The sequence below is a fragment of the Danio rerio genome, chromosome 24 (genome assembly GCF_049306965.1).
Source record: "Danio rerio strain Tuebingen ecotype United States chromosome 24, GRCz12tu, whole genome shotgun sequence".
In the NCBI taxonomy this organism is placed as follows: domain Eukaryota; kingdom Metazoa; phylum Chordata; class Actinopteri; order Cypriniformes; family Danionidae; genus Danio; species Danio rerio.
In genome coordinates this window covers 6571782-6587424 of record NC_133199.1, presented here as the reverse complement: position 1 = coordinate 6587424, position 15643 = coordinate 6571782, and the positions used below count along the sequence as shown (strand labels likewise).

The window sequence follows — 15643 nt, the reverse complement described above, 5'->3', positions numbered from 1 at the left end:
GTGTGGAACCCAGCATTTTCACAGTGTATGAGATATTCCAAAATTTACATAAAAATTGATGGATGGAAACATAGCTAATAAGAACACTTAAATTCCAATATCTCATATCAAATTCTGACCCAAGCCTCAGTTTCTTTAAACATTCTATGATGATTACATCAGTTTCAAATAAAAAAAACATCTTTTTCTTACTGTATTGAATTTTTGGAAATTGTATCGATTTCTTAAAAAGAATATTTTGAATCCTCCTCAGAGACCACTGACATGAGTTTAACCAAGTATCTAAATTACTGTTGGAATGTTAACATATCTTGAATGCCTTTTCAGTACATGGTCAATGGTAATCTGTAATGATGTCAAGGTAATGGTGTCCAAACACGAGGCATGAGCTGTTGTACAGTGCAATGCCTCGTTATGAAATATTCATATATATGTTGACATTGCGATTTCAAACTGTGTTGACCCAATCCTACAGTAACTAAATGGTTTTTAAATGTATTGACAGATTCTTGTGTTTTGTATGTGCACACTATGAATTAGCAAGAATACAGAAGAAATGGTTATACCATGTATATATGTTATATGTACCAAAGAGGTAAAAAGAAAAAAAAATGTACCTAAATATGTCATTCTGTGAGAGAATCAGATGATGTCACGCTCCCATCTCTCCACAGTGGGGGAAATATATGACTTCTGAAAAATATCTTCCCATGACTACAGGTGGATCATTCCTGCTCTGCAGTTTTGTTTTGATTTTTCATAATTTCTTTCAGCGGAATTTTTTCCTGGTCATCTGATCTATCAACATTATTAATGATTACATGATATTTGCTCAAATTAAAGAAAATGGATAGGACAGAAATCCGTCCAACATTGTTAAGTGTTTTTTTTTTACTATACCAGTTTCAAACTGCATACAATATTTAGAAACGAGAAATATATAAAAGAAAACACAAAATATGAATAAGTGTGTATGTGTAGTAGAGATAAAAATTATATTATTTTGTATTATTATCATTATTATATTTTTCCGAACAATTATACGGCAGAAAAGAAGTAATATTTTAATAATACAATATAATATTTCAGTATTACAATTACATGATCACTTTGTGTGACAACATATCTTTTTAGCCATTGTAATTCAAAGTATGTTAACCGTGTTCTAACTTAATTTTATAAGTTACGCAAGTTAGGTTAACAGTATATAAGTTCAATGGACTCATATGGTTAATATGATTCAGCTTCAAAATTTACAGTGTAGTAATACTATTAGTATAATAGTAATATTTACAACATGAAAATATATAATTACATGTTATGGTTAAAAATATTAAAGAATTGAGGCTCATTCTCTAAATTTGATCTCCATATATTTAAAATAACCGTTTGCTATTTTAATATATTTTAAAATGTAATTTATTTGTGTGATTCAAAGCTGATTTTTTTACATCATTACCCCAGTCCTATCATCCTTCAGAAATCATTCTGATATGCTAATTTGATGCTCAGAAAACCTAACAAAAACCCAAAAAAATGTGTGTGTGTGTGTGTGTGTGTGTGTGTGTGTGTGTGTGTGTGTGTGTGTGTGTGTGTGTGTGTRTATATATATATATATATATATATATATATATATATATATATATATATATATATACATACAAGAGTAGCAGTACAATATATCGTCACTGGTGGGAGGTGTGCTTAGTGTCCCACCAGTGACGATATACAGCCATATCGCTCTGCTACGAGTGTGATATTGCGTATTTACAGCAGTTCGACAGCTATATTATGTATATTAAAAAGAAAATCAAACGGAAAGTCTCAAAATCCTATTGCATGAGGAACTACTTTCTTCCGCCATTTGTTCACAACTGCAGCTGACATCAGAACAGCAGAAACCAAACTTTTGCTACTTCACCAACATCACTTTAGAGCTAGTATTGTAATGATTCTTTAGCATTATATCTAAAGTGATGACAAAACAGAATTTTGTTGGCATTTTAAGATTTTAAGAACAGCATGAAATGCCATCAGTCTACAGATATTTCCCATTATTTCTCTGTTGCAATCGGGAGATCATAATAATTAACTTAGAAAAAGCCGAAGCAAATATTAGAAAATTACTATGGTATAAATACAGCATTACAACATACAAAAGAGAGACATCGACTCTAGGGATTTGATCAGCTGTACGTTTTTCCTCCTTTAATGTATTATGCAGTCTCTGTCACCATCTTGTGGAAACATATCAACTCTCTTTGCTCTGCTCAATGGCAGGCTAAGGGCCTGAATCTCTTGACATTATAAATATTTAAAAAATAGGCACTATCCTTATAAAAAAAACTGTATAGTTGCAATCTAAACAACAACATTCTTGCCAAAAATAGAAGCAACAGTCCATTATGTTGTCCAACAGCTGCAATAATTGTCAAACTGTTGTGAGTTTATTGATCTGCTGTCACTGTATGTGGGCGGAGTAAAACACAAGGGTGAAGAGGCTGTACGAGTGCTGATACTGCAGAATGCCACATGGCCATCAGCCTATCAGAGGTTTAATAATTGACTGTTATAAACTTTGCATTGCAAAGCAAAGAATTTTGTGACTATAACAGCAATGCTAAACATTTATCTTTGAAATCACAGGAAATAAATGACATTAAAATATATATTTAAATATAAAACGGTTTAAAAAGTAAATTGAAATTCACTTCACGTTCGTTTCATTCTCATCCTGTAATAAAAGAAATCAAACTTACATGATCTCCTTGTTTAACATTGTGAGTTTAACACATCTTACAAAAAAAAAAAAAATACAGCAAAGCAGGAATGACCCAAGTAGTATTTTATTGACCAATCAAAAGCTATTCGCCACCTTCCCAGATTTCTGGGAACAGAGATCTGTTTATGATTTAGAATCCCGGATTTCTGCCATCCTCATCAGGCTATAGATTTCTCTGTACACTAAAGGGAACTTTCAGCAACCTATATTTCGAAACTGTCTGGTCATCTCATACACTCTGCTGAGAACAGTACGCTCTCCAGAGTCTGTTCTTAATGTATGCCTAGATGGATGTGTAAAATTGACCAACTTTGTTATACATAGAGAATGTTTCTGGGAATGGTTGTTGTATCGTAGTGCATCCCTCTAGTTTACAAGTTTTACTCATCTGCGGGTCCTCGGTTGATCTCTATGTAGTACGATGTAAGCACTCAACTCATGACCTGTTAATGTTAATGGTAACCTTGCCTATTACATTGTCTTAGTGCAATGTTTAGTTTTTTGAAGTTTACAGAAGTGATTATTTATCTATTTATGATTGATTTTTGGTTATTTAGCTCGTTTACTTGAGCCCCACGCGTGTCCCACCACTGTCGCGTGTTGGGGGGGACACTCCTACTACTTAACGCGGTATTGTCTTAGCTCTAACTCTCGTTGCTTCTGCATGATAATGAGAAATTAGTAAGACTGATGTTTCACTGCCCTTGATAGAACTTTAAAAAAAAATGATAATAATCTTTGATCTTTATTGGACTGTTACGAGTTGTATAGTGAGTGAAACTGTACCCTACCCACTGTATTATGTGCTTGTTATATCAAATGCTCTATGACAAGCTTATAGCATACACATATGGAGATATTTGGTAGATTTATATTGTGTAATATTGTGATAGCATGTACATAAAAAATACCTCCTCTGCAATAAATATTTCTACAAAAAAATCTATTGTGTGTTGACATAATGAACTCGAAATGAATTGCTTTCTTTAATTTACAGATTTATTTATTTATTTTTTTTTGTGGTTTACAGGAAATTATGAATTCATTTATTATTATTATTTTTATTACTTTTCCAAATCTATATGAGCAGTGATGGCAATAACAGCACAATAAATAAATGCCATTACTAACAGAGATACTATTTTAAGTAACGAGTAATGAAACGAATGACTGTTTCCCCTGTTACAACGTCGTTACCATTACTGACAATAAAATGTGCATTACTATAATTGAGAACACTGAAGCGGTTTAGAGTGTGTGTGTTAGGGGCAGGAGTGGTACACAACCAACCAGTGATGATGATTGGTGTGTCTGAAAATTGGTGTTCAGTGATAGGTCGTTCTTGAACGATTCGTTTCTTTTGAACAAATCTTCAATATGACTCAGGAACTATGAGTCCTCTCAGGGAGTGATTAGAATCATATGCATTTAAAGCCGTAAAGAGAATTGATCCGTTGACCTCTCGAGTCCTCTATCGGGTTTGACTCGTTCGTTCACCACAGGCCAATCATATACGCTTTTTCAAATTTAGAGCCGGAAAGAGAATTGATCCGTTTATCTCTCGAGTCCTCGGGTTTGAGTCATTCTGTCAAGTGATGAACAAACAACTCAAGAACCAGAAGACTCGAAAGGTGAACTAATTATCATGGCTCCTATGGGCTCAGACTGTGTACATTGGTTAAGATAATATGTGACTGTCAGTGTAACGTAAAGGAGCAACTGAGATTTGAAGACAAGAAAATTTGAGCTGAGCAAAGAGACAACAATACCTTCATGGGACTAAAAAGCAGGTAAATAATTAATTATTATTTTCTCCTTATATTAATCTATTTATGACTTATTTGTCATGTGATCAACCTTTTGGGCTAGTTGTAAATGTGTTTGGAAGCAATTCATAACATTTTAATAATATTTTGGCTAATTGAACCAAATAAACGAAATGACTCGAAAAAAAGAGATGAACGAGACTCAAAGATCTGAGTCAGTAAAATGATCCGAACTTCCCATCACTAGTGGTGTAACTGAAAACGTGATGATTGGCTTTTTTCATGTGAGTAACTGAGTGATTAAGAGAGACGTCAACCCGAAAAACTCTTGCACCTCAGCTTTCATTGGTGCTTGAGAGCAGGCCAATCAGATTTGACCTTGACATTTTTAGTTCCAAACCATTTCGCACAACTTTTAGGACTTTTGTTACAACATTGAGGAAGCCTATTACAATGGTTTCACGCCGAGCCCTGATAATTGCATCTCACCGCCGTTCAAATATGTTGCATTTGCAAAAAAATGTCTTGACTGCTTTTACACTGTCAGCATTTTTGCTTTCATTAATAATGACTGATCTCGCCACAAAGTCTCCAGCTAAGTGGTCACGGCCTATTCTCAAAGTAAATTTGTGTCCTGGCCAGTCTTAGTTCTCTCCAAGGTTTGTTTACTTTAAACTTAAAGGAAGCCTTTAAAAGCTTTCCACATTGTAACCACTTTAGGATATTCATATGCATGTTTGGCTCAGCTCTTGAAAAGCTTTTATGGAGATGCTGTAGTCCTTCTGACAGAGATCAATTGGTGCACGGTGTGGGGAAAGTGGATAAGACGATATCAGGTTCTTCCTCATATTTCTGTCAACAGCCAAGCTGCTGAAGATCAGTCCCGTCAACTGCAGTATGAATGGATGTGAATACTTGATTCCAGTTCTGAAGTAAACGTTCAACTAGGGACCAGTTTTACTAACAGCTTGCACCAGCGTAAACAGTGAATGTACTACACCCTTTAAAATCCTAAATTTACAGTAGGGTGATTTAGTGTAAATGTTTTTTAAATAAATATTGTGTACTGTACAAATATGAATGAAAATACGGATAAAATCTCACTTGTAGTAAATCAATCTGGCCTATGCAGATGTACTACATGCTTTAAAGTCATAAATTACAGTAGGGTGATTTACTGTAAATATTTGTCTTTTAATATTTGTTTATTGTAGAAAGATGAATGAAAATATTGGTAAAATTTCACTTGTAGTAAGTCAGTCTGGCCTATGCGAACATACTACACTTTTTAAAATCTTAAAATTACAGTAGGGTGATTTACTGTAAATGTTTTTCTTCAATATTTGTGTACTGTAAAAAATATGAATGAAAATATGGGTAAAATCACACCTGTAATAAGTCATTCTGGCTTCTGGGAATGTACCACACCCTTTAAAGTCATAAAATTACCATAAAGTGATTTACTGTAAATATTTGTCTTTAATATTTGTGTACTGTACAAATATGAATGAAAAAATAGATAAAATCCCAGCTGTAGTAAGTCAGCGAGGCCTCTGTTATTGTACTACAACCTTTAAAATCAACAAATAACAGTAGCGTGATTTACAGTAAATATTTTTACCGTACATAAATATCGAAGGAACATATGACTGAACATATGAGAAAAATCTCACCTGTAGTAAGTCATTCCGGCCTCTTTAATGTACTACAACCCTTAAAGTCATGAAATTACAGTAGGATAATTTACTGTACATGTTATTTAAATGTATTTGTGTACTGAAATAATATGAATAAAAATATGGGTAAAATTTCTCCTGTAGTGAGTCAGTCTAGCCTATATGAATGTAGTACACTCTTTAAAATCATAAAATTACAGTAGGGTGATTTACTGTAAATGTTTTTCTTCAATATTTGTGTGCTGTAAACATTGAACTGAACATATGAGTAAAATCTTACCTGTAGTAAGTCATTCCGGCCTCTCTGAATGTACTACAACCTTTAATATCATAAAATTACAGTAGGGTGATTTGCTGTAAATAATTTTCTTCAATATTTTTGTACTGTACAGATATGAATGAAAATAAGGTTTAAAGCTTACCTGTAGTAAGTGAGTGAGGCCTCTGTGAATGTACTTCACCCATTTCATTACAGTTGGGTGATTTACTGTAATTATTTCTCTTTAATATTTGTGTCCCGTACAATTAAATGAATAAAAATATAAATAAATCTCACTTGTAGTTAGCCAGGGTGGCTTCTGAGGATGTGCTACACACTTTAAAATAAACAACAACAAAAAAATACAGTTTGTTGAATTACTGTAAGTTTTCTTCTTCAATATGTACTGTACAAATTTAAATGGAAATATGGGTAAACTTTGACCTGTAGTAAGGCAGTCTGGCCTCTCGGAATCTTTAGAGTGAGAACATTACAGTTGGTTATTTAGAAAATTAAGTCCTATCTTTATGAGAGCTAATAAACTAATACTACAAAAGCTTAATCTGTGAATAATTACAAACAAATTGAAAGTCTATTCGGTAACTGAAGCATTTCTTCTCACCTTCGATGAGAAGCTCTACAACCTAAGCTTCATCCATCCTTCAGCACCAAAGGTTTAATGACCTATGGGCGTTGTGAACTCTTTGGATTGTGAGTCTCGATGAGCTGTAATGTAAGGTAAAAGCATACTGAAAGAGTATAAACAAATCACTTCAGCATTGATTTCTCTTTTCAAGAGCACTCTGTCAGTGGAACGAACAGCCAATCAATACAGTGAGACTAGCTTCTCTCTACACCGGCATAAATGGAGAAGAATGTTGTTTCAGATTGGCTTATCACATATCACATCTAACACATATCACACACGTCTAAAGGGTGACTGTAGAGGTCATTTCATAATTCATAAATGTTTCATGTGTTATATATTATGAGTAGTGTCTTACTTTCTCTATATGAAATTTAAATCTTGGGATGTCAGAAACGATAACCTGCGTGCTCCAGAGAGGTTGAGTGGGAGACACAGGTTCGATTCTGACGTGTTTTGTGACTCACTCTCATATCCATGCATGCCCAAAACTACTTGTGAAGAGAAGATGAATTACTTAGTATTTGAAATGTATTACTTTGCTCTATAAATGACAGATGCACTCCAGGTAAATAACTAAACTTGATGATTGTGTTCCAAAGATGCTAATTAAATCTCATCGCCAACAAATCAACTAATTCCAACACAAGCTCATTGTGAAAAAGTACCCCCGTATACATTTCTGGAGAGCGTGAATTATGTAGCCAGAGCTACGTACAGCTGCATATAATCTTTAAATTGAAAAAAAAATTAAGCAGATCTCCCTTACTACAGTAAAAACTTTCCCAACTGTCATTTGAAATATTTGTTGTGGAGTTAATTCAAGCCTTTCTGCAATAATGAGTCACACACAATGTCATTATAAAGTTAGACGCATTTAGCTTTGCACTGTTTTTGCACGCCAAATATGACAGGATACACGTTAATATCCACTGCTGTATGGACATCCGTTATGTTAATGTACAAAATAAACCTGATTTAACGTCCACAAACCAGGATTGAAGCGTCTTCTTTAATAATTGTACTGTTTGTAGTGTAATAATTGTGCACTATGCAGCTGTGGTGAGGAATTACAAAGCAATTTTATTGTATTTTTTTACAAACATTCATGTTTTAAAAACGTTTTAAACTTGCAAAACTCTTGAGGTGCAGATGATCACGGAGAGTTGGAACAGATCTTTTAATCCCAATTGCTTTTGCACTTCCTGTCTTGTAGATTTGATTATACCGCATTACTATAGAGTCATGTTAATAAGCATCTGTCAATCAATTGGTGGGCTGGGAAACCGCACTTCTACGCCACGTTGCGGTGGGTCTCAGTATGGAAGGGGTTTAGATACTATTTTCACGTCAGGAAATTTTAAAACAGAGGCTTATTGTTGTTACTATCAATCCAATGACTGGTGGAACAATATACCTACAGACAATTCTGTCTAAACGATTTACAAAAGTTGATTTTCAACGTAGGTGCTCTTTAACACAGTTTTAGGACAAAGTTTTGAATATTCCATTTGGTAATATATTAACCATTTAATCAAGAAACTTTTTTTTCACCTGAAAGAGCTCTCATAACACTAATATATACATACATACACAATAGTTCTGTCTGGTTCTTGAATCTGATTGGCTGATAGCTGTGATAAGTAATATCAGCACTCGTACAACCTCTTTACCCTTTGTGTATTACTCAGCTTACATACAGCCAGCAAAAAGCACACTACAGATCTAAAGTTTAAAAGATGCTTGATCAGCTGTTTAACTGTCAGCTTATGATTTAAATCCAACGCGGAAGAAAGTAGTTCCTCATACAAAAGGGTTTTTGAGACTTTCCATGTTTGATTTAGTTTTTATATACACAACTATGCCATCAAACTGTTGTTTAAACGCAATATCAATGCCAACGCACGCTTCCCACCAGTGCCGATATACAGCCGTATCGCACTGCTACTCGTGTGATATTGCTCTAATATATAATATTAAGTTACGACTGTTTTATAAATGATGTTTAATGAGATCTTACAACCACCAAACAAATGGTCCTACTTGTTTCTAAAATCCACCAATACTTGGATCCTTTTGATCAATTTAATAACTGTGTTTAACATATTATTATTAACGCACATGCTAATAAAACATAATCAATGAATAACACAGAGCAACTAAAAGTGAAATTCTCTATGATGTGTTTCCAATATAGACATAAAGATTCAAGTCAAGATTCAAATTACTGTAGATTCCTCTTTGTTTCTTTCAAGCTTTATTTTGTAACAGTGTACAATGTTCTGTCTGTTATCCAGAGATGTATAATTGCTAGCGGGTTTTAGAAATTAGTCACACGGTGGTTATGTAAAATGAAAGCATCGCACATCCAAACTGTTTAAATGTTTTGATGCCTTATCTGCATAAATTATCAAGAAGAGCTTTTGAATTTCTTCCTGACCGTCACAGTGGGTGGGCTAATGCCTACAGAGCTCAGGGGTATAGCTAAATCCCTGCAAGCTCTGGCTGTGCTCAGAAGATAAATCCAGAGCAAGAAGACACCCACACGAGTTTTTCATTCCCCTCGGCATCATACAGCGGGCCACGCATTTGTATTGGGACAATTCATGACTCATCAAGGTGTTCTGGAGGCGATGTGACAAATCCTACAAGGCGAAGGTCATGAATATGAATGAAGTCAGGTTGATGTTCCTTGGTAAAAATCCTGAAGTGTCAAGTCACGCAGCATCGCCTTATCAAAATTACAACTATCTGTCATTTAATCGGCTGTTGAGGAGTTGGTTAGTTTCAGCAGTTCAGCAGCTCCTGCTGGTAGATGCTGTAACTGCATGGTTGTACATGAAAGAAGCCATTTTCTTGATTTGTCTGCCACTCAGAAGTATTCTACACTGTACAGTGTAAATGAGTACACCCCTCACAGATCTCTCTTTTCAATTATATGCTCTATAGGATGCTGTACAATAAGCTATTTTTGTATTTACATTAGATTATTCAGTATCAAAGCAAAAACTAGAGCTAATTTAACAAAATATCTTAAGATCATGGTTCAAAAAATAACAAACACAAGTGAATTTGGGGGGGAAAGAGGAAAAAACTTTACAAAATGTCAAATTTGTTATGAAATTTTGTAGTTTGTAATGTTTTTTTTTTCCTCATTTGAATTTAAATGTATTATCTTTCAATTCCTAACAATGTCTGGTGACCAAACTCCTTTTTTTTTTTTAGCTAAAATAGCTGCTTAATAATTATTTTATTTAAATGATCCAATAGGTGTTGTCTGTATTCACTGAGAAATTATTCATTTTTAAAGGCACTGTATGTATGTGCCAACACAGGCTCATTGTGAATATGTACACCCATTAACATTTCTGGAGAGCGTGAATTATGTAGCCAGAGCAACGTATGGCTGCATTTCGTCTTTAAAATGAAGCTACAGGGTGGTATGACGCCGCAGATGGCTTCTGTTTCTTTTTGCGCTACTGACCGCTCGCCACATTCTTGGGAGGCAGAGTGGAGTAGAATGCAACAACAGGGTTCGAGTCCGGTGAAGAACGGTTCCAGAAAGCAGGTAAAGCTAAAACAAAAGCCAAAAAATAAGATGAACAAATAAATAGCAGGGTAAAATCTGAAAGCCTGGTAAAAATCAGACTCCAGCGAGGGCTTTTTTTCTGGATTGCTTTTGAAAACACTGCTGATTGGGTTAGTCGGTCAGTCAGTGAGTCAGTCGATCAGTGGTCTCTGGTGTATTTACGTGAGAAGAGCAGACCATAATGGCACTCGCGGAAAACAATTGAAATCTGAAAAACCGGCCTCTGGTGGATTGGCAAAAATAAAAACAGCAAAAAAAAAAACATATATCCTGGCACATTATAGTTAACTGGGATTTGTGGATTTAAACACATATTTTGGAAAGGTTTGCTAAAGCAGTCCTGAGCCCATGTGGTGATATCTCTTATAGATGAATGACGATTCTTGATGCGCCTGAGGGATCATACATCACAGTAGTTCAATTTAAGCTTGCGCCCTTGTCCTTTATGCACAGAAATTCCTCAAGAATCCTTAAATCTATTATTTTGCACTACTGAAGGTGAAGTATCCACATGTCTTTCTATCTTTCTTTGAGGAACATTGTTTTTAAACATTTTAAATAATTTTCTTCTGTATTTGTTGGCAAACTGGCGATCCTCGACCCATCTTTGCTCATAAAGGACTAGAGCAGTGGTCACCAAACTTTGTCCTCAAGAGTTTAGCTCCAATGCTAATCAAACACACCTGAATGAGCTAATTAAGCTCTTACTAGGTATACTTGAAACACCCAGGGAGGTGTGTTGAAGCAAGTTGGAGCTAAACCCTGCAGAGACACCGGCTAGAGCCTAGACTAGAGCTTTCTTGGATGCTACTTTTGACCAAATCATAATTACACTTAGCTGTTGACATCACCTGTTTCCAATCACATCATTAATTTAACAGTTTACCTGATTATTAGTCCTACTAACTGCTTGTGTTCCAGCAATTTTTAAAATGTATTGCAGGTATGAATGACAGGAGATTGTGCATATTTCCAAATTCAAGTTGATCCGACAAAAAAAAAAAAAAAAGAAATAATTTGTGTTCATATTGTTTGCAATGAAATACAAGTCAAAGCCATCTAAACCACACAAAAATGCCATCTAAACAAGTTAGTATCTCTATACAGGCTTGATAAACTGATAAGAAATAGCATTTTTCATCATTTAAGTTCTTACTTTCATCCCATTACAGAGAAACATCCAGTTATCTACAGAATTCACTCAGCAATTACTCATGACACACATTGCTAAAGCCCAACTACAACAGCCTACATTCTTCACCATTTCCCAAACGATCCAAACTTCCTCTCCGCCGTCCTCTATTTGCTATGATTAACTGTGAGCCCTTATGACATATTCACCCAATTAAAGGCCCTCTCTACACTGAACATCATTTCCATGAGAAATTCCTCTGCGCCAGGCTGTCAGCACCAACGCTACAACTCCACTATTCCACCCACCCACGCCACACACACACACACCGCATACATTCAGAATGGAATATTCACTTATGACTTGCTGAATACTCCACAGTATGCTTGCAAAATCTTATGGGTTTAATGCACACGTATTCAAGGGTTTTCGTGTTCATCCGGTTTTCAGAATTGATGGTAAACAAATGACTTTAAGTACGGCCTTTATCTCGAGACTCTGCTTGAGCTTTGAGTTCATTAACCCACCAGATTAGCAGATTAGATATGAAATAGAGAAGATGAAGTGTTAGAAGGAGCATGCTGGAAAACTGTTGTCCATAAAGCCTGGTTTATACTTCTGCATTGAGTGATTAGTGTGTCCCACGGCACCTGTCTTGCGCTATGCATTTATAATTCAGCGTGCTGTTTGTGTTGCTCTGCAATAACACTTCCAACATGCTAGCTGGCAGTAGGTTTTTATGTTGCTCTGTGGCGAGTTTCTTTGCTGGTGTTTTGCTTTCTACCTTAATGTACAAGTGGCTCAAACTCGCTCATTGGCTTTCGGTCTCGCCCACACTTACCAGCTCTACCAAGCCGACCAATTACAGAGCTTGCGCTACGCGTACATTTTTTGGGAGGTGTGTGTCAGCATTGGCAATGGCCACGACGAGGGCTATGCGACCACGCAAGATAAAAAGAGGCTGTTTATCAATATGCGTTCTTCAGCGGTCTTGCGTCCTCGTGTTCTCGTGTAACGTCATCATCAACTGTCAAAGTTCAGTCCCAATACTCAAGACCGCAAGAACAGATGCGTGAAACTTTCCGGAAGTGTTCCTGATTTCGAGGACGCACAGATGCAGACTTGAGCACCGATCTCAGTTTTATTTATATTTATATTTATATTGTTCTGTCTCTCGAAAAACTCCCAGAATTCCTCCTCAATTCCTCAGCTTTTTGATACAGTCCGGCTAGCTTTTTGGTTCAGTCCCCATGTGCACCGAACCCCCAACGCGCAATCATCTTTAAACGCGCTTCCCACTATTCACTTCACGCACACCCCCGGATAAAATCTCCCGTCTTTTATGATCCGAATGTTGGCAGGTATGGTATAAACCAATAGCAGGCAGTGAAAATCCCTTCTTTTTTAAAGAAAACTGATCTTAAACGTGGCGATTTTGTGATGGAAAGTTCCCCGGAAGCCATCTGGCTGGCTGGCTGAAAATTAAAAGTCTGTGTGCATATGACCCATTGACAACAGGTCTTCCATATTTTTTGTTCTACTTGGCTTCTGCAGTGCATACTGGTTTTCCTGTTATGTTTGAAGACTTGATACATTCTGTGAGCTTTAACTTTATTAATTTGGACCATTTTACTAATCTTATTTTGTACAGTTTTAGTTTATGCGGACTGCTCTGATTGTATATTGCACACATCCTTCAGAATTATTCTACACAAAATGCTTTGCAAAGAAAGGGAACCGCAAAGAGGTGATTTGAGATCAACATTAGGATATCTGCTTGTGTACTTACTTTACTATTAGACCAAGAAGTAACTCAATACAGTGTTTAATTTCTGCTTTGAATAATCTTTTTAAAATGGCGGGAGGGGTTCTTCTAGCTTTGGGCTGCTCAACCCTGCTCTTGGAGATCTACCTTCCTGCAGAGTTCAGCTCCAACACTGATCAAACACACCTGAACCAATTAATAGGACCTGAACAGCATTTGATAATTAAAGGCAGGTGTGTTTGATATATGTTGCAACTCAAATCTGCAGGAAGGTCGATCTCCAGGAACAGGGTTGAGCACTAATTTCTGTTTATGAATGTGTGGTAAATCCAAGGTAAACAACAGTAATGGTGATTTTATAGCTTTTTTCTGAATATTTGTGGTATACTGACATCAAGTGGTAAAAATTGAGCACTTTGTTTCAGCCACAAACTCCTACAGTTCTCCGTGTCAGAAATCAAAGTGCAGATCTAACCCTTTCCTTTTGTGACAAATTTCATTAAAACTGATTTTTATTATTATTATTTTTATGTGAAACTACATTTTGGCCATTTAATTTAAAGTAAAATACTGGTAACCTAATGTTGGTTAAAGTAAATAATTTATTTTTATATCTAGGCCTACTACTACAACAACTACTATATTATTATTATTATTATTATTATTATTATTATTATTATCATCATCAATAATAATAATAATAATAAAATATAAAATAGAGCCAAATAAGGATTTTTAAGTGAGCTAATTTCTTTGATTGATTTAATTTCTTCATTCTGACAAACGTGATGTAAAATGCTGATCTGCATTCATTGCTGTAGGTCAGTGTAATTTATGTTAGTTTAAACATTGTTAAACTGTATTATCATTAAATACTGTAATATTTATTATCTCAATATTATATCTGATTTTTAATTAATAATTTATTATTAGTAGTAGTAGTATAAGTATTAGTAGTAATAGTAGTATTTTATAATTTAAATAGTGTTTGCTTTTAAAATATAAATAGGCTAGTTCAGTGGTTCTCAAACTGTGGTACGCGTACCACTAGTGGTACGCGGGCTTCCTCCTAGTGGTACGCGGAGGAATCGCTAAATAATGAAAGAAACAACACTTTAATCCTTTAATGCGTAATATAACATTGATGTGATCAGCATTGGCTGTTTTGTGAAGCGTACGATCACAGCTCTGTGCTTAGAATGTTTATTTTAGTGCTTTGTGACATAAGCTGCTGAAAATCAGTTTCCGAAGTTTAAGAATTGATTCTGAAGCGTGATTTGACTGACATGAAAAGTGGCCAATCACAGTCGACCTTGTCTAGTTGCGTGAAACGTAAGGGCGGGACAAAGGCTTTCTGTGTTGCAGAGACAGAAAAAACAACTTAAAAACAAATGTTTTGTTGGAATAATGCTTCTCGGATGTTTTCACTACAGAGATGTCTAGCAGAGTAATTAAACCGCGGACATATTTCCTGCCTATTTGATGTTCATACACGTTTCGCTGTCCGACAGCTAGTCGACTCGCCTCTGACCTGTCACTCCTCTAAATACATTCTGAATGGCGGCGCGGGAATGAAGGTATTGCGCAATTACTCATTTCTGCAAATGCGGCGAGTGCTTTTTTTTAACACGAGAGCACATTCACGCTAAAACAAATATGTGAGCTCTTAAATAGGCTTTTTTCAAATGAACTGCAAGTGCTCTCATGATCGCGTGTGTGCTCAGATTGAATACAATCGAGATCTCTCCACTATTAAAGAATACATTATTTATCTTTGCTCCTTACCAATTTAATCAAAAGTATTCAAAGTTATCAAATATTTAGAAATAGATTGATACATGATCGATGACAATGCTAATGGTCTTCTTATTTGGCTGTGTTGTGAAGTGAAACTTACTTTTAGCAAAGGTGGAACTTTTTTTATTTCTTTACGACAAAATAATTATGCTGGAAATGTTTCTGGATGAGGTATTTGTGTGATTTATACATTTAGCTGTATTCTGATCTGTCCTAAAGCATTACAGGTCA

At 35.4% G+C, this 15643-nt stretch overlaps 1 protein-coding gene across 1 annotated transcript in view; it reads left to right on the top strand.

Annotated features, from left to right (window-relative positions):
- The window catches only part of gpr158a (G protein-coupled receptor 158a), a 741191-nt gene that overhangs the window by 109334 nt on the left and 616214 nt on the right, over positions 1 to 15643 (top strand). The window lies entirely within an intron of this gene.